We start from the raw sequence: 19,762 nt of genomic DNA, 5'->3' as shown, positions 1-19,762 counted from the left end.
TCTCTCTGCCAGACATTAGTCCTGGTTACGAGAGACTTACCCAGAGTCTTTAGCTCACTATCTTTTCACAGAGAAGAAATATCCCAAACATATCAGTCTTTGTCCTGCCCTGGGGCAGTCCAGCACCGAAATGCGAGGCAATTCTCCTCTGAACAAGAGTACCAACAGAAACCCCAGACACGTGTTTCGGTCTGGTTGGACCTCATCAGTAGGGTGGATCTGTGCCTCTCTAAGAATAGTGAGCAAGGGGTCCACGTCTGGATTCCCCTAGTAACTTAGGGTGAGACCCAAAGTTACTTAAATATGCAGATTTAACAAGGGGGGTCCTGGGAGTCTCTCTGCCAGACATTAGTCCTGGTTACGAGAGACTTACCCAGAGTCTTTAGCTCACTATCTTTTCACAGAGAAGAAATATCCCAAACATATCAGTCTTTGTCCTGCCCTGGGGCAGTCCAGCACCGAAATGCGAGGCAATTCTCCTCTGAACAAGAGTACCAACAGAAACCCCAGACACGTGTTTCGGTCTGGTTGGACCTCATCAGTAGGGTGGATCTGTGCCTCTCTAAGAATAGTGAGCAAGGGGTCCACGTCTGGATTCCCCTAGTAACTTAGGGTGAGACCCAAAGTTACTTAAATATGCAGATTTAACAAGGGGGGTCCTGGGAGTCTCTCTGCCAGACATTAGTCCTGGTTACGAGAGACTTACCCAGAGTCTTTAGCTCACTATCTTTTCACAGAGAAGAAATATCCCAAACATATCAGTCTTTGTCCTGCCCTGGGGCAGTCCAGCACCGAAATGCGAGGCAATTCTCCTCTGAACAAGAGTACCAACAGAAACCCCAGACACGTGTTTCGGTCTGGTTGGACCTCATCAGTAGGGTGGATCTGTGCCTCTCTAAGAATAGTGAGCAAGGGGTCCACGTCTGGATTCCCCTAGTAACTTAGGGTGAGACCCAAAGTTACTTAAATATGCAGATTTAACAAGGGGGGTCCTGGGAGTCTCTCTGCCAGACATTAGTCCTGGTTACGAGAGACTTACCCAGAGTCTTTAGCTCACTATCTTTTCACAGAGAAGAAATATCCCAAACATATCAGTCTTTGTCCTGCCCTGGGGCAGTCCAGCACCGAAATGCGAGGCAATTCTCCTCTGAACAAGAGTACCAACAGAAACCCCAGACACGTGTTTCGGTCTGGTTGGACCTCATCAGTAGGGTGGATCTGTGCCTCTCTAAGAATAGTGAGCAAGGGGTCCACGTCTGGATTCCCCTAGTAACTTAGGGTGAGACCCAAAGTTACTTAAATATGCAGATTTAACAAGGGGGGTCCTGGGAGTCTCTCTGCCAGACATTAGTCCTGGTTACGAGAGACTTACCCAGAGTCTTTAGCTCACTATCTTTTCACAGAGAAGAAATATCCCAAACATATCAGTCTTTGTCCTGCCCTGGGGCAGTCCAGCACCGAAATGCGAGGCAATTCTCCTCTGAACAAGAGTACCAACAGAAACCCCAGACACGTGTTTCGGTCTGGTTGGACCTCATCAGTAGGGTGGATCTGTGCCTCTCTAAGAATAGTGAGCAAGGGGTCCACGTCTGGATTCCCCTAGTAACTTAGGGTGAGACCCAAAGTTACTTAAATATGCAGATTTAACAAGGGGGGTCCTGGGAGTCTCTCTGCCAGACATTAGTCCTGGTTACGAGAGACTTACCCAGAGTCTTTAGCTCACTATCTTTTCACAGAGAAGAAATATCCCAAACATATCAGTCTTTGTCCTGCCCTGGGGCAGTCCAGCACCGAAATGCGAGGCAATTCTCCTCTGAACAAGAGTACCAACAGAAACCCCAGACACGTGTTTCGGTCTGGTTGGACCTCATCAGTAGGGTGGATCTGTGCCTCTCTAAGAATAGTGAGCAAGGGGTCCACGTCTGGATTCCCCTAGTAACTTAGGGTGAGACCCAAAGTTACTTAAATATGCAGATTTAACAAGGGGGGTCCTGGGAGTCTCTCTGCCAGACATTAGTCCTGGTTACGAGAGACTTACCCAGAGTCTTTAGCTCACTATCTTTTCACAGAGAAGAAATATCCCAAACATATCAGTCTTTGTCCTGCCCTGGGGCAGTCCAGCACCGAAATGCGAGGCAATTCTCCTCTGAACAAGAGTACCAACAGAAACCCCAGACACGTGTTTCGGTCTGGTTGGACCTCATCAGTAGGGTGGATCTGTGCCTCTCTAAGAATAGTGAGCAAGGGGTCCACGTCTGGATTCCCCTAGTAACTTAGGGTGAGACCCAAAGTTACTTAAATATGCAGATTTAACAAGGGGGGTCCTGGGAGTCTCTCTGCCAGACATTAGTCCTGGTTACGAGAGACTTACCCAGAGTCTTTAGCTCACTATCTTTTCACAGAGAAGAAATATCCCAAACATATCAGTCTTTGTCCTGCCCTGGGGCAGTCCAGCACCGAAATGCGAGGCAATTCTCCTCTGAACAAGAGTACCAACAGAAACCCCAGACACGTGTTTCGGTCTGGTTGGACCTCATCAGTAGGGTGGATCTGTGCCTCTCTAAGAATAGTGAGCAAGGGGTCCACGTCTGGATTCCCCTAGTAACTTAGGGTGAGACCCAAAGTTACTTAAATATGCAGATTTAACAAGGGGGGTCCTGGGAGTCTCTCTGCCAGACATTAGTCCTGGTTACGAGAGACTTACCCAGAGTCTTTAGCTCACTATCTTTTCACAGAGAAGAAATATCCCAAACATATCAGTCTTTGTCCTGCCCTGGGGCAGTCCAGCACCGAAATGCGAGGCAATTCTCCTCTGAACAAGAGTACCAACAGAAACCCCAGACACGTGTTTCGGTCTGGTTGGACCTCATCAGTAGGGTGGATCTGTGCCTCTCTAAGAATAGTGAGCAAGGGGTCCACGTCTGGATTCCCCTAGTAACTTAGGGTGAGACCCAAAGTTACTTAAATATGCAGATTTAACAAGGGGGGTCCTGGGAGTCTCTCTGCCAGACATTAGTCCTGGTTACGAGAGACTTACCCAGAGTCTTTAGCTCACTATCTTTTCACAGAGAAGAAATATCCCAAACATATCAGTCTTTGTCCTGCCCTGGGGCAGTCCAGCACCGAAATGCGAGGCAATTCTCCTCTGAACAAGAGTACCAACAGAAACCCCAGACACGTGTTTCGGTCTGGTTGGACCTCATCAGTAGGGTGGATCTGTGCCTCTCTAAGAATAGTGAGCAAGGGGTCCACGTCTGGATTCCCCTAGTAACTTAGGGTGAGACCCAAAGTTACTTAAATATGCAGATTTAACAAGGGGGGTCCTGGGAGTCTCTCTGCCAGACATTAGTCCTGGTTACGAGAGACTTACCCAGAGTCTTTAGCTCACTATCTTTTCACAGAGAAGAAATATCCCAAACATATCAGTCTTTGTCCTGCCCTGGGGCAGTCCAGCACCGAAATGCGAGGCAATTCTCCTCTGAACAAGAGTACCAACAGAAACCCCAGACACGTGTTTCGGTCTGGTTGGACCTCATCAGTAGGGTGGATCTGTGCCTCTCTAAGAATAGTGAGCAAGGGGTCCACGTCTGGATTCCCCTAGTAACTTAGGGTGAGACCCAAAGTTACTTAAATATGCAGATTTAACAAGGGGGGTCCTGGGAGTCTCTCTGCCAGACATTAGTCCTGGTTACGAGAGACTTACCCAGAGTCTTTAGCTCACTATCTTTTCACAGAGAAGAAATATCCCAAACATATCAGTCTTTGTCCTGCCCTGGGGCAGTCCAGCACCGAAATGCGAGGCAATTCTCCTCTGAACAAGAGTACCAACAGAAACCCCAGACACGTGTTTCAGTCTGGTTGGACCTCATCAGTAGGGTGGATCTGTGCCTCTCTAAGAATAGTGAGCAAGGGGTCCACGTCTGGATTCCCCTAGTAACTTAGGGTGAGACCCAAAGTTACTTAAATATGCAGATTTAACAAGGGGGGTCCTGGGAGTCTCTCTGCCAGACATTAGTCCTGGTTACGAGAGACTTACCCAGAGTCTTTAGCTCACTATCTTTTCACAGAGAAGAAATATCCCAAACATATCAGTCTTTGTCCTGCCCTGGGGCAGTCCAGCACCGAAATGCGAGGCAATTCTCCTCTGAACAAGAGTACCAACAGAAACCCCAGACACGTGTTTCGGTCTGGTTGGACCTCATCAGTAGGGTGGATCTGTGCCTCTCTAAGAATAGTGAGCAAGGGGTCCACGTCTGGATTCCCCTAGTAACTTAGGGTGAGACCCAAAGTTACTTAAATATGCAGATTTAACAAGGGGGGTCCTGGGAGTCTCTCTGCCAGACATTAGTCCTGGTTACGAGAGACTTACCCAGAGTCTTTAGCTCACTATCTTTTCACAGAGAAGAAATATCCCAAACATATCAGTCTTTGTCCTGCCCTGGGGCAGTCCAGCACCGAAATGCGAGGCAATTCTCCTCTGAACAAGAGTACCAACAGAAACCCCAGACACGTGTTTCGGTCTGGTTGGACCTCATCAGTAGGGTGGATCTGTGCCTCTCTAAGAATAGTGAGCAAGGGGTCCACGTCTGGATTCCCCTAGTAACTTAGGGTGAGACCCAAAGTTACTTAAATATGCAGATTTATCTTTTAGTCATTGTCGGTGCTGGCTGAACATGTAGATTGAAATAATTGAGAAATAGAGGCTTTAAGCAGCAAGTGTTAGTGCGTGCTCAAATTTTTTGTTTTACTGAAACATATCCGCGTAAATCAACTTTAAGTATTGACAGTCTATTGAGACGTTTCACCATGAGGGATGTTATTCCACTAATGCACCTGAGCAAGACATCGCCAAAACAAAGACCTAAGCTCAAACAGTATAGTGCGGAGTGGGTAAAGGGTACAGCAAACAAGATGCTCATGCCATGGCCACAAGGGGATCTCTGTCAATAGATGTTTTGCAACACATGACCACATATTTGGACAATGCATACACAGGGAAGATCTTGGAAAAGTGGTTCGCTATTTTAGAGCTTTGGAAAATGTACCAGGAGGAACGGGAAGATCCGCTTCCTGAGGAGTGGATGCTTAATCAGTGTAGGGAGGAAGGTGTTGAGCCTTCTGCTCCCCTTACCTGGCCCGAAGTAAACAGCGATAGTACAGAAGATGTATAATTGTATCTTTTAAGGGAACTAAAGGCTGCAACAGGATATAGTAATCCGATATATGAACAGCCTGCCTACCGCAGTGGTGATAGTCCAGAGGCGACTAAGGGGAAAGAGGAGATATTTAAGGCCTTACAGAGTAAGGAGAAAAGCGAACAACCAAACATGACCCTTCACATAGAATGAGAGCATAAGAGATGGAATGGAGAAAAAGATAAAGCTGATGAGGTAACACTCGTACAGAATAAATGGATGGGTGGACAGATATTGCACAAGCTCGATGGGAAAAGTATCGAGGCAGTTAGGCAAAGGGAGGATCAAGACGAGCAGCATAGAAAAGACAGGGAACGAGAAAAGAGACTGAAGGAAAATGAACATAAGAGAAAGATCAGGCAGAAGCAAGAACAGATGTATCAGAAAGAACAACAGAGAAAGGAAGAAAAGGCAGAGGATAACAAAAGTATGACAACAGGCAAAGAGCAATTGAAGAAGGAAATAGGCAGGAAAGGAAGTGAGACGGGAAGAGGTACAGAAATTAAGGGATAAAAGAATAAAAGAATGAAGGGCAGAAGAAGAGCGCAGAGAGAATGAAAGAAGGGAAGAGAAAATACAAGGAGAGGAAAGGGTTAGACAGGAAGCAAGAAGGTGAAAAGAATTAGACGAAGAAATTGAGTGAAAAAGGAGAAAAAGGGAACATGATATTGATCGCATTCAGAGAGAGTTTTTTTTTTAACTTTTTTTATCTTGCACACAGGTAATACAAATACATGCAGTTATTACTTTATGCTACGTACATCGTACATAATCAATTTCCCTCAGAGTCTGAGTGCTCATGTACAGCCTTATCCAACAGGTATAATTTGTACCTTCACCATATGTTCTTCGGTCTAGATGAGAGTAACACCGAGTCAATATACAGTTCTTCTATATCATTCGTCCAAACCATGTGTTTATCCCAATCAGCCTTAGTTGGTGGGTTTGCACTTTTCCATTTCATCAAAATCGCCCTTTTAGCTATTAGCAGACTCAAATTTAAAAGTTTACGCCATATCCGGTTCATTTCCTACACCACCCCCAGCAGGCATATTCGTGGGGACTACTCCACTGGTTGATCAGTCATCCCATCTAGGGACTCACATACCTCCGCCCAGTACCCTCTTAGTTTTGCACACGCCCATAACATATGATAAATGTTTGCATCCGCCGTATTACCTCTCGGCAGTTCCCCGACATGGTTGGGTATATACATTTGAGCTTTACCGGGGTGTAGTGTGTCCTTTGCACTATCTTGTAATGGATCAATCTACATCTGGTATTGCATGATATTTGTTTGGTAAGCGCACATCTCCGGGACCATTCCTCATCATCAATTTGTTGTCCCGAGTCCTGTTCCCACTTAGCCTTGGCCGTGCGGTTCTCGGCCGGGTGTGTCTGGAGTATGATTTTATACAGTGCTGTAGGATTATTTAGCGTGTTTTTGGAGTGCAGCACCACTGCATGAGATCAATGTATTGCTATAATGCGGTATACAAGCAATTGCACCATTTTTTTGTCACCTGAAATGCCTCTGTTGCAGGAGACACATTAGAGGATAATGAACTAATATAATTAACAGTACTAACATGACCTTAACTTATTAATATCATAATGTGTTCTCCAAGTGCAAAAAATTAGGCAGGCTGAAAGTCATTTTAAACTGAACATTCAGATTTTTTTTCCTTTCTCTTTCTCTGTGCTTTTCACAGTCCTTGCTAAAGAAACAAAACTCAAATAAGCAGGAAATTAGTGGATACAGTTTATTACTGAAAAGTGAGCTATTGTTTGAAGAAGGAGGGTATGACATGATAGATTTTTATTGGATGCACGTCACATGAAGGGCTGTAACAGAGGTCTCTTGGTGCATCTCGGGGAGGAAGAAAGGAGAGGACATTTTGCACAGCTCCGGGGAAGACTTGGCTGGAGTTTCTATGGGGTTTCCTGATTGAGAGGTGTCGTTCCAGTCCATTGCTGACTTTCCCAGGCTGGAGATTCCAGTCAATAAGCACCAGCTTCAGAGACTGCAGATCAGAACTGCATGTCCTCGCTGGGGTGCTTTGAAGGAAAGCCTTGAGCCATTTAAAGAAAGCAACCAGTCTGGGGAGATTGCGTGCTGAACAGCTACAATTTGCTGGTAATTATCTTGTATAAAAGTGAGGGTGCGGTATGTGCATGAGACCTATTTTAGACAGGCAGCGTAGCAATAGCTTTTCACTGTGTTTACAGACCTGTTTTAGACAGACAGCGTATCGATAGCTTTTCACTGTGTTTACAGCGAGGACATGCAGTTCTGATCTGCAGTCTCTCAAGCCGGTGCTTATTTACTGGAATCTCCAGCCTGGGAAAGTCAGCAATGGACTGGGACGACACCTCTCAATCAGGAATCAGCGAAACGGCTATGGCTTGGAGTTCGGGGGGTGTTGTGGTCAGGACTTTGTGACACCTTCTAATATTAGTTGCTGTGAACCTACCCATAACGAACCCTGCCTGGTCCTCATGGACCATATAGGGCATCAATCGTGTTAGCCGAGTCGCAAGGATTTTTGCATCAGTGTTAATTAATGATAGTGGCCTATACGACCCGCAGTCCTCTGGGGGTTTCCCTGGTTTGAGTAGTAGCGTAATTACTGCCTCCCTAGTGGTCTCCGGGAGCTCTCCCTTATTTAGAGCCTCTGCCCACACCGCCATTAGTCTGGGCACCAGTAGGTGTCTGAACTCTTTATAGAATTCAGCACCCAGACCATCCGTGCCGGAGGCTTTCCTGGTGGGCAATTCCTTTATCGCCTCCTCTATATCTGCTTCAGTTATCTGCAACTCGATTGACTCCCTAGTATCAGCTGCTAGGAATGTCGTTGGAATTTGGGAGAGATAATGTTCAATCTCAACATCCGTGCATCAGATGAAGGTGAATAGAGTTCTTTGTAGAATGCATGGAATGTTTCTTCTACCTTACCCTGGTCCGTAGTAACCAAGCCATCCGGTGTTTGTATACATGGAATGGTTGTCGGTCCCTTTTCTCCCCTTACTGTTCTGGCCAGCAACCTCCCTGGGCGTTCGCTCTCCCCGTAACTTCGTGCAGTCGCCGGTTTTTCAAAGTATCAGATCTCTCGGTCCGCTGCCTCCGTAAATTCTTCCAATTTATTCTTTATATCTGAGCTAAGCTGTGAAGTTGGATTACGTGCGTATTGACATTGTAATGCTGCTATTTGTGTCTCTAATTGGTTTAATCTGTTTCTGATATGTTTAAGGATGCCTCATTCTGTTCATATGGAGCTGCCTCTTATATATACCTTAAATGCTTGCCACATTATCGCAAGACTAGTAACAGAGTTTTCATTATGATCAAATATTCTCGCATGTGTTAGTCCATTGTGTTTTTATAGACCAGATCTCGCAGTTTGCAGGTTTAAATCTCCATGGTGGTCTCTTCACAGTGGACCCTGGGGTTCGCAATGTCAGCTGTATGGGTGAGTGGTCTGAGTATGTTCTGGGGTGGATCTGAGCGCTCGTGACCCACGACAGAACTACGATGTCTACCAACCACAAGTCTATTCTGGAGTGCATGTCATGCACATTGGGGTAATACGTATATTCTATCTTAGAGGGATTTAAAGTGCTCCAGGTGTCCTTCAGGTTTAGGTCAGCCATATGTGTGATTATTGTCTGTGCTGCCTTTGTTAGAGCCCTGGTTTGTGTCGACGTGCGATCGGCGTGCACATCCAGAATATTATTAAAGTGTCCACCGCATATCAAATTGGCAGTGGGGTAGCTTGACAATTTCCCAAAAATTGTGGAGCAAAATTCCGGATCATCTATGTTTGGCCGATAGACGTTGAGGAGAGCTATCTCTTTGTCGTAGAGGATGCCATATAGTAACACATACCTCCCTTCAGGGTCACACTCCACTGCTTTACATATGAACTGTAAGGTTTTATGTATTAAAATTGCTGCTCCTCTTGCCCTCTTAGAGTACGTTGTGAAGTATTGATGTGCTCCCCAATTCGGCTCCAGTTGTCCTCCCTTTTGAGACCCTATATGAGTCTCCTGTAAGAAAATAATCTTGCAGGTTTGTCTATTGATATAAGCTAATTTTTTCCTTTTCTTGACTCTTGACCCTAGGCCTCGGACATTCCAACTCAGTATCTTAATATTATCAATACCTGTTTCAGCCATTACTCATGTAGCGATTATAAACATGTACATGCAAATATATTATTACTATACTCTTGATGTTTCTGGTGTTCATTACCTGTGTGCTTTTTGTTTTAACGTCATCCATCCCGTAACTCCCCCCAACAGTCCCAACTTCCCCCCTCCCCCCTCCCTCACAATTCCCTCAGCTTTAACTGTGCTCATGGAATCCCAACCCTTCCCACCCTTCAAATGAATGTGTGCCTGCTACAGGGGGGCCTGCGGCAATTCCCAGTGCCTATGCCTTTTTGGACCTTATGTGGAGTGTACCGGTTCAATTCATTGCTCTCACTCATATTGTCACCTGTGGGGGGCATCACATTGTAACGTACCTCGTAGGATGAGACTTAGTTACCCCCACAGACGGCCACCCTGAGGGGGAGACGTCACTACTGAAAGTACATTTTAGAACATGAACATGTTTAATATTACATGACAGTAAAGAATACTCAGTCACCTCTGCACCGTGTCGACCAGATGGTGCAGGGATATGCGTTTCAACAAAGTTCACTGCTTCCTCAGGGAAAGTAAAGAAATGTATTGTGTTCTTATATTGGATTTTGAGTCTCGCCGTGTAAAGCATAGCATACTGGATCTGATGTTCTCGTAGTAGTTTTTTAACCCCAGTGAAGAGTTTCCTTTCTTGTTGCACCGCCAGAGTGAAGTTTGGAAAGATCCTTATAACGTTGGCTTCCCATCTCAGCTCTTGCTTCTTCCTTGCCATTTTCAAGATTAAGTCTCTGTCTCTGTAGTTCATCACACGGGCTATAATTGGCCTAGGGTATGTTCCTGGCTTCGGTTTTGGGGCCAACGACCTGTGAGCCCGTTCGACGATGAACATTGGGGACCAACCCGGGTCCCCCAGGAGGGTATGCTGGAGATCTTCTACTGCTTTTTCCAGGGGACCTTTCATTGCTTCCTCCGGAACTCCTATTATCCAGATATTATTGTGTTGTGACCTCGCTTCCAAGTCTTCGCATTTTATCGTCACCATCCCCAGTTCGATTGCCATTGTGGAGACCGTGCTCTTCAAGGCTTCAAGGGCATCTTCAGTACCTGATATTCTTGTCTCTGCTTCCGTTATGCGTGATGTTGTTTTATCTAGTTGTGTTTTAATGGATGCCACATTTGCAGATATCCCATCCAGTTTGTCGTTGATGGCCGAGAAGCCCTGTTGCATGGCAAGGAAGACCGCCTGGGGGTCCATCATCGCCGCCGGTGGGGCCTGTTGGTCTTGTGGGAGTGTCCCCTCCTCCATCTCAAGCTCTGTCTCTTTCTGGATTGGTTTTGTGTATTTATCAATGGATCCTTTACCTTTCTTGTGGCCAAAGCTCTTGGGCATTGTTTCGTTCTGATCAATTATCCAACTAGCTGGGCTAGCTATGCGACTTTTAGCTCTTCCCACGATAGGTAGATGCGAAGTATGGCTAAGGATCGACCCTGCGTAGGTCCTACATTTGGGGGGGCTCAAGTCTGCACTTTTGCAGATGTTGATGAGACCATTTCTCAGCTCTATTCCTAGCTGTCCTTGTCAGTCCCCTATGGGGGCGGTGGGGGGAGGTCTGCGCTTATTTACTGTTGCTATCATTGCTGCTCCATGTCTGTAGCACTGTTATCAATAAGTGAGCATAGTTTGATCTTAATCGTAGGCAGGCTTATCGCGGGGGTGCTTTAGGGGTGTGTCACAAATGCCTTTACCTTCGGCCAGTTCCCCCCAATGTCTCGATATAGTGTTGTAACAGCTGACAGTCTGTTCCTACTATTTTCCACTATTCGTGACCTTTAGCACATGCAGGGGGCAACTGCCCTTATCGCTTGGGCCCCACCGTGAGCTCCACCCGAGCGTCGCGTGTACAACCTTGCTCACCGGTTGTTCGAGTGAGAGAGCTTATGCCAGCTGTTTCCACCGTGGGAATTCAATTATCTTATATTACCCCCTTAATATTTCCGTATGTTGAATCACTGATGTGGTGGGAATTGATGCGGGGCCCTTCGCTGGCACCTCCATAGTCCGGTGTGTGACGTATGTTGCGCCAGCTTCACCTTCACAGTTCCGTGTGGGGGGTTTCGCTGCAGATGCACGGCACAAACGTGGAGGCCCGGGGAGCCCTGTCCGTGCCTCACATTAGATTATGTCTCTGGGGGAGGTAGCGTGGCGAGGTTCCTGTCTGTGTTCTGTATGGAGATAGGAGACCCCGATTGGTAATGGGGGCCCAGAGTCGATGCCCAACAGTGCTCTTCTCACATCCCCCGCAGCGTCCCACTTAGCTTTATGTGCCCGCCGAGGGCCCAGCAATGTGCACCTGCGGCTCCACAGGCCGTGTGCTCTCCGTCTCCTCCTCTCGATCACGGAGGTGCGCCCAGCGCGTCTCGTTCTGGCGGTGCACTATGTGTGTCCAAGGTGTCCGACGGCGGGGGGGAGTCGGATGGGAGGGTCCACAGGAGCTCTACGAGGAGCCGAGCACCCGCAGTTATTCTCAGAGCCAGTGGGACGTCAGTCCTCCAGCCGCCACTCATGCTGTCTTTTGCCGGGCTCCTCCCCTCCAAGTCCGGCCTGGTTTCAAGCTCTGCTTCCCGCCGCCCACAGGTTTCGAATGATGTTGTTTCTCTTAGAATCTTCCACCGGCGGTCACCAAACTTTGTAATCCTGATCTATAGGGGTTCCAGCTCAGTCCATGTTCCGTATATGCAGAACCGGTCACTATGAATGTTTATAATGGCATCGCTGCCCTGGTTCTCGCTGGAGCTCACGCAGGAGCGGCCGTCTTCTCTTGTGCGCAACAGCACCCCCCCCGCATTCAGAGAGAGTTAATGGAACTGAGTCCAGTAATATCATGGAGCCATATAGAGAAGTTCCTCCTGTTGCTGGATGCAACGGCAAGACGACCTAGGATAAATCTAGAGGAGTTCCTCCCATCGTAGGGAGTAAAGTCAGGGCCATCTAAAGTTATATTAGATGAGAATTCTGAGATACTCTGAGATAGAGCGTATTGGAGTATAGGATTGATAAAGCCTATCAGGAATTGACAGAAAGAGGTGAATTGGGAAACAGAGGAAAAGAAGATTGATCTATAATTGCCCAATCACAAGGTAAGAGGGAAGCCCATCCAGTCTCATGTATAGAGCCTCGTCCTTAGACAGGGTGACCTTAAATAGGGATGAAAGAGACGAAAGTCACACAAGCTGGGGACTTGATATGTCAGATGAAGAGAGATAATCCTTCCGTGGGTAGAAGGGAGGAAGTGCATGCGATCCTGAAGGATGTCAGCAGACAGACAAGGAAGTGAGATGGACCAATCTAGTTCAGCCTAAGGATAGGACACCAGATTCTATAGCATATTCAGAGCGACCTAAAGAGCGATCACCTAGCGGGAAGGGGGAGACCTCACCATATGTGAACAGGATAAGGTCATTGCCAGGCAGAAGGCGATCAAGAACCATTATCCCTACTATGGATAGACAGACAATGGGAGCCGATTGCAGATTTGGGTTCAAGCAATTACCCTTATTGGAGAAAGGAGGGACCAGACCACAGTATATTCCATGGCCAAAAATGGATAAGGATAATTTAAGATGCAAACTCCCCAGTTTAATTGCTGGTATGGGTAAATGGATTTATGAACTAGAAAAGATGACAGGAGGAAATACTCTAGCAATAGGGGACAGTAAGGGTCTCCTAGAAGTCATTCTTGGGGAAAGAGCTGATTGCCTTTGGACAAGAGCAGGTTATTCAAGTGTCACGGGAGAGAACACAGTGAATGACGGAACACCATTTAATAATTGTAGAGCAAATGTCTGGAGCGCTCTCAGCATGCAGCATCCTGATACGGCAGATATGGGTGCAATTACGGCACGTAAAATGAAAGATGATGAAGATTCACTTGCTTACATTCAAAGTATTCAGGAACGCTGGACTTTGGAAACGAGGGATCCGTGGGGGGAATCAGTGACAATATTCTATCACATTCTGTGTCAGGGATTGCCAGAACAGGTACAGAGACAGCTCAAGAAACTAGTGGGAATGGAAGAAGAGCCATGGGCAGAAATGATATGATGTGGCATTTATAACACACCTATAGACAAGTGTTTCAAGGGACAAATACAGTTGACTATAGTGCATCACTGGCGGCTGTTACAAAAGTGCAATAAGAAGAGGGAAGACCTTAGAAAACTTTAGGAATCCAAGTTAGTTCAGGGGAAATTGTCAAAATACACCGTAGAAGGGGCGGTAGTGACACGTGGAGAGGGACTGGGAATGCAGCAAGCAGTGGTTACATTGAAGGTGAGTAATCAAAGCCAGATGGACCAAGGAGATAATGGGTTTATGCCATGAGGCAGAGGAATATGTTACAGAAGAAGGGGTAGTTGTCAAAATAACCAAGGTGGGTTTCAGAATATGCAGAATGATAATCAGAATGGGCAAGGAGGGCTAGTCAGAAGAACTGCTCTTATATGTTGGACATGGGGAATGACAGGGCATATCATGCAACCATGTGGATGCCAAAGGTATGTACAGAATGGGCAATTCTCAAGAGTGGGACAACTTATCCTCCAGCATATAGCTCACAAGCTGGGGATGGGGTCACCAAAGATCAGACAGTATATCAAGCACAAGCACCGCAAATGCAACGGGAATTGCAACCAGAGCAAGCACCATTGAATTTTCTGCAAGGGCAGTCACAGCACGCACCCATGCAGATACAGCAGAACACAAACACAGGACAGTTATTGACACCAAGAATAGGGGGTGTCACAAGGGGGTGTCACAATGGTGGGAGGAAGTCCTTCTACAGGAACAGGGATAAGCATGTACCCACAATAGGACAGTTTACAGGGAAATGTGATGTACTATCGGTGACTCCAGACCCCCCATGAGGAACCAAGGGTTGATGTGACCATAGGAGGCGCATCTTTTTCTTTTTTAGTAGACATGGGGAAAATCTCTCATGTATGCGTGAGGGAAATTATCCATTATCGGGAAATGCCATGAATGTGTAAGGTTTCTCTGGAGCAGTAAGCAGAGTTCTTTTTACTGATGAATTACCAGTCTCCATAGGAGAGTGTTACATGTCTGTTCCATTATTATATTCAAGACAGACACCGATTAATATTTTGGGCCGAGATTTAATGACGAAGTTAAACATGACAATTTCTTTTACACTGAAGGCATAGTGTGTTCCACTCCAGGGAAACATTATCTAAATATGGGTGGATTTATATTGGCGTTTACATGGAAAATGGCTCTGCGAGGAATGTTATTGGAGCCAGAAATGTTTCTTTAGGGGATTCATATTTTTTTGACATGGCAACCCGGTCTAGTGGGAAAGATTATGAGAATACCTGATGAGTTTTTGTTCAGGTCACAGATACCTATGAACGAAGAGGGGGGACGCAAATAGGGAGAAAATACCGGCATGCCGGTAATAGGGGGTAATTCCAACCCACACATACATGCAAATACCGGCATCGCGAAGCCGGTAATCACGGGCTGCATGCTGCCAGCCATACAGGCATCGCGGACCACCCGCAAACAGCAAGCAAGATAAAAGGCAGCTGCCACAGGTGCACACAATCCCCACAGGTGGAGTCAATGGAGGCTGTGCCAGTATAAACTGAGCACACCCACCCACCACAACCACCCGCACAGGTGTAGGCAATGTTGAGAGGCCCAGTACAAAAGGAGCACACCTACACACCACCCCCTTTCCTACACCAAAATGCTACCACTAGCAGTTGCAATCATGGCGCTGGAGGACATGCCTATACTCCTACAACTACAGTAACAGGAGGAGAAGGAGGGTGAGACAGGACCAGCACAGCCACCAGTGCCTCATAGGCAGCCAACAATCCCTCGCACCTGACCTAGCCCATTCAACCTAACCCCTGAGCAGATCCACACCCTGTACCGGTTGGACCGTGACACCATCACCACCATAGTGGACATGATACAGAACGGCATTGCCAGCCACATAGAAATACGCACTGCCATCCCTCCACTACTAAAGGTGCTGTCTGTGCTACACTTCCTGGCCACAGGCACCTACCAACACACAGTGAGCCAGCTGCATGGCATTTCACAACCACTATTCTCACGCATGCTGAAAAATGTGCCTGGATGCTCAATGAGTTGCACAACAGGCCCATGGCCATGCTGCCATGCTGTGGGGTACTGATGTGTGCGGATGCAGAAGGGGGGGCTACTGTACCCGGGTGGGAAAGGGGGAGGATAGTGCACCTGGGTGGCAATAGGCAGTGATTGGAGAATGAATGCAGATCTAAACACATCTCACCTGAACCAGCCAAACTGAACATGACACATTACTGGGCCACATATCACAAATAATGCATATGGATGACAACAAGTAAGTGGCACAACCAGGGCACCATGGTTATGGCAACTGTGGCAATGTGGCTAGTGTGACCATGCATAGTAAAGAATATACAGCATGAATTGGAGGCTAAACATTGTTGCACTACCACAGCACATCTGCCTCAGCATGCATGATTACACCCTGCATCATCTATTGAACCCCATCCAGTGTACCGCACCTCTTTACAGTATACATTGCATATAGGTGACTATTTTGTACACGTACTGGGACATGTGCATGCCCACACCAAATAGCTGCTGCCATGACTGTGCTCCCTGAAGGTGGCAGTTCAGAGTGACACATACCTATTTGTATCTGCTTGCAGGTGATGGAGGATATCCCTTGAGGCCGTGGCTACTTATCCCTGTGCAGAACCCGCAGAGCAGCCATGAAGAGGAGTACAATCGTGTGCACACTCATACCCGTGTTGTGAATGAGCAGACCTTTGGGCTGTTGAAGGCGCCATTCCGCTGCCTAAGCAGGTCTGGTGGGGCACTCCTATATAGGTCTGAGAAGGTGGCGAAGATCACCATGGCCTGTGTCATGCTGCACAACATGTGCGTCCAAAAGGAATGTACCACTGCCACCTGACATTGACATGCATGGGCCGGGTGAGGATGAAGGGGATGGAGACGGAGGCAAAGGAGCCCCCCTGCCAGTACGTGATGCATGGGATGGCCATGCTGTATGCCAAGCACTAATTGACAAATACTTTGAAACGCAGGGACCATGAAAGTAATGTGCCTGTGACACACTGGCTGCATGTGGATATTCACACTTGTTTTGTCAGAAGTGCCCCACGTACACCATCACACATCAAATGCACATGCACAAAAAGAAGTATGTCCAGCCAATGATTTTCTTGCACACAACGGGTGTATTTTCGAGACACGAGATAATGTGAACATAATCCTCTCACAACCCCCAGTGAACTCCCTCACCCACCCTACAAACCCCAATAATACCCAAGTAAACTCCCTCACACACCCTACATACCCCAAAAATACCCAGGTAAACTCCCTCACCCACCCTACAAACCCCAAAAATACCCAAGTAAACTCCCTCACCCACCCCACAAAACCCAAATGTCCCCATATGTACAACAAACACTGGTCCCTTGACCAACGTACATTTTCCAAATGTCATTGTCTGCCCACTCTATTTCTTTGCTATTTTGGGATCTGGGGCTGCCATGGTCAAGCACCGTGCACTCCTCTGTGTCAACCGCATGGGGCTCGATTAGGCCGAGGTAGAAGGGGTTGTGGCAGTGGAGGTGTTGATGGTCAGTCCCATGCCTGCCCTAAGGTGTGGCCACTGCATATGAGACAGGTTAGCAAGCAGGGCCTGCGTAAGTGCCCCCAGACATTCCCTCATGGCACTTGTGGATGCCTCAACAGCAGCAGTGTTGGCTGCGATGGCTGTGGCAATGGCCCTCATGGAGTCATTTCCATCTGATATTTGTTGCCGCATCAGTTGGAGCATCGACTCCTGTCGTGCCTCAACCCTTGACAGGCGAGCCTCGAAGGAGTCGGTGGCTACAGGAGTGCTGGTGACCGGGGTGGTGGTCGGCAGGGTGGTGGTAGGCAGGGTGGTGGTTGGCAGGGTGGTGGTCAGCAGGGTGGTGGTTGGCATGGTGGTGGTTGGCAGGGTGGTGGATGGCACCTGCGTGGGGGCCCACGTCCAGGGCACAGTCCTCCTCAAAGAGGCCTATGTCTGAGTCTCCAAGGTCCGAGTCGCAGAGGCAGGGATCATCGATGCTCTCGGCCTCTGTAGGGGGGGGTTAGGCTGGTAATGGGGCTTGGGGTCGGTGTGCCGGACATGATGTCACCCTCATTTTCCACCTCTGTATCCAACGTCCGCGGTGGCTGACAGAGCGGGAATGCAAACGCCTCCCACATTTGGGGGTGGCTGCTGCTGGACTGTAGCTGCATGTGTTTCCTGCAGGGTTACTCCCCGGTGTTGCTCTGGGCAGTTTCTTGGGCTGGGGGGTGGCAGTGGCCCTGGTCCCTTGCTGTGCAGTGGATGAACTTGCACCCCTGTCCTGCATTCCATCTTCCTCATCAGTGCTTGGGGGATAGAAGAGATGCAGGTCATCAGTGATGGTGTCACATGGCAGCTATAACGTATTGCGCTGTGATATGGTCATACATTCATGCATCAATTTATTTCAGGGGTGTGGCATTTGGTGTTCTGAGGGGGCATGTGGGCAATCAATGCATGGCTGGTGGCATGGCATTGGTATGGTCTCTGTGTGGTGAGTTCCATGGGCACGGTTGGGTCATGTTGCACTTGTGTTGGGATTGGGATTGGCACTCAGCATGCGTGTGTTGCAGGGTGTGGCACACATTCTTGACTGCATATGTTGAGGTGGGCCTGGGACATGCATTGCCTTGTCTAGTCTCAGTTCCAAATCACTTGTGCCACATCATGGTTTGGCCTACATGGATGTGATGGGTCACTCACCTTCTTCTGTGGATGATGCGGTGCCCACCTCCTGTTCTCCGATTCCCTCTATGGATTCAGGATATGTAAAGGTACTGGTGGTCTCCTCCCAGGCCGTCAACTTCACTGGGGAGTGTGGGCGCCGCCTGTCGCCATTGCAGCCCTCCTGTTCTCCACCAGGATCTTCCTCACCCTGAGGCGGAGGTCATCCCACCGCTTCCGACAGTCGCGCACACTCCTTGGGGTGGTTCCCACTGCTGACACCCTCTCTGCGACCTCCTGCCAGACTTCTTTTTTCTTGGTTTGGGCTGCATGCTTCATGTCGGTGCTCCTGAGCGCGTCCGCATGCTGGGCCAGGGTGTCAGCAAGCATACTTAGCTCAGCGTCTGAAAATGCTGTTTTCGTTTCCTGGGGGTTGCCTTCCTGGTAGCCTTGGACATCCTGCTTCTAATCTGCCACAGAACAACACAAACGAACTGGTAGTTGTGGAGGATGGGAATGGATTGTGTTTTTAAAGATGGCCACCAGCCCATTTCCCGTTCCTGCGCGATGATGTAATTTCCGGGTCCGTTTTTTGCCAACACGGTAATACCATGCTGGTATTACCGTGCCGGTATTTAGGGGTTGGTATGAGGCGGGAACGCTATGGGCGGGCCCCGCAATGCTGGTATAGGGGGGTGGTGGCCCTTTACCGGCATGGCTATATTGCCACTACCGGCATGGGGGAACGCGCGTGCTCGCGCGCTCGTTATCACCCGCTGTTAGCGGGTTCATACGAGCACGGACCCGCTCATTCCGGCATGCCGGTAATGAACCCGCTTTTACCTGGCAACTCGTAATGAGGGCCCATATCTTTATGAATCCTTTCAGACATTCTTCTTATTTCACATGTTCATCAACACTTCAGGTCATTAGACTGCATTGTCCATTTGGACTGCAGTAAATACCTCTTCACACATACTACTTGTGGTTCTTTGGATACAGGAACTTTGTTCCCTCAGGTGCATGAATACTGGCCTTAACATAGTCTCTGATTCTCTGATTTTTTGGGTCCAAACCCTGACTCAACATCAATCAGGATTTTCATTCCTGTTGCTTTCTTTGCAGTCTTCTTGCATTGTGCGATTATTATTCTGACCACACAGAAATCAAACATGATCATCATCAACAAGGCTCTAAGGAACCTGAAGATGTTCGCCATCCATTGTGAAACCCATGAGAAGATTGATGCAAACCAGCTGTCATCTGCAATGTCTTCCACTTCATCTTCAATTTTGATGTGCAAGTTTGTCAACATTGTTATGGCCTCTGTCAAGGTCCCATTCTCGTCATTGTGAGAAGGTATGAATGTGCAACATGATTCTCCAATTTTGGAACAAACATCTACATCCATAGCTGTAAACATGTCCAGGACATATCTGTTCTGAAGAGTCATTAATCTTATGGCTCTCAGATCTTCTTTGATAGCATTGAATCCTTTTATTGTAGTATTGATTGTCTGCAGAAGCTCCCATCAGGTTATTTGTAACTATTTGGCATTTGCAATTGTCTGGATTCCGG

The sequence above is a fragment of the Ambystoma mexicanum genome, chromosome 5p, assembly GCF_040938575.1.
Source record: "Ambystoma mexicanum isolate Mex_15411 chromosome 5p, UKY_AmexF1_1, whole genome shotgun sequence".
NCBI lineage: Eukaryota > Metazoa > Chordata > Amphibia > Caudata > Ambystomatidae > Ambystoma > Ambystoma mexicanum.
This window is presented reverse-complemented; position numbering follows the sequence as displayed.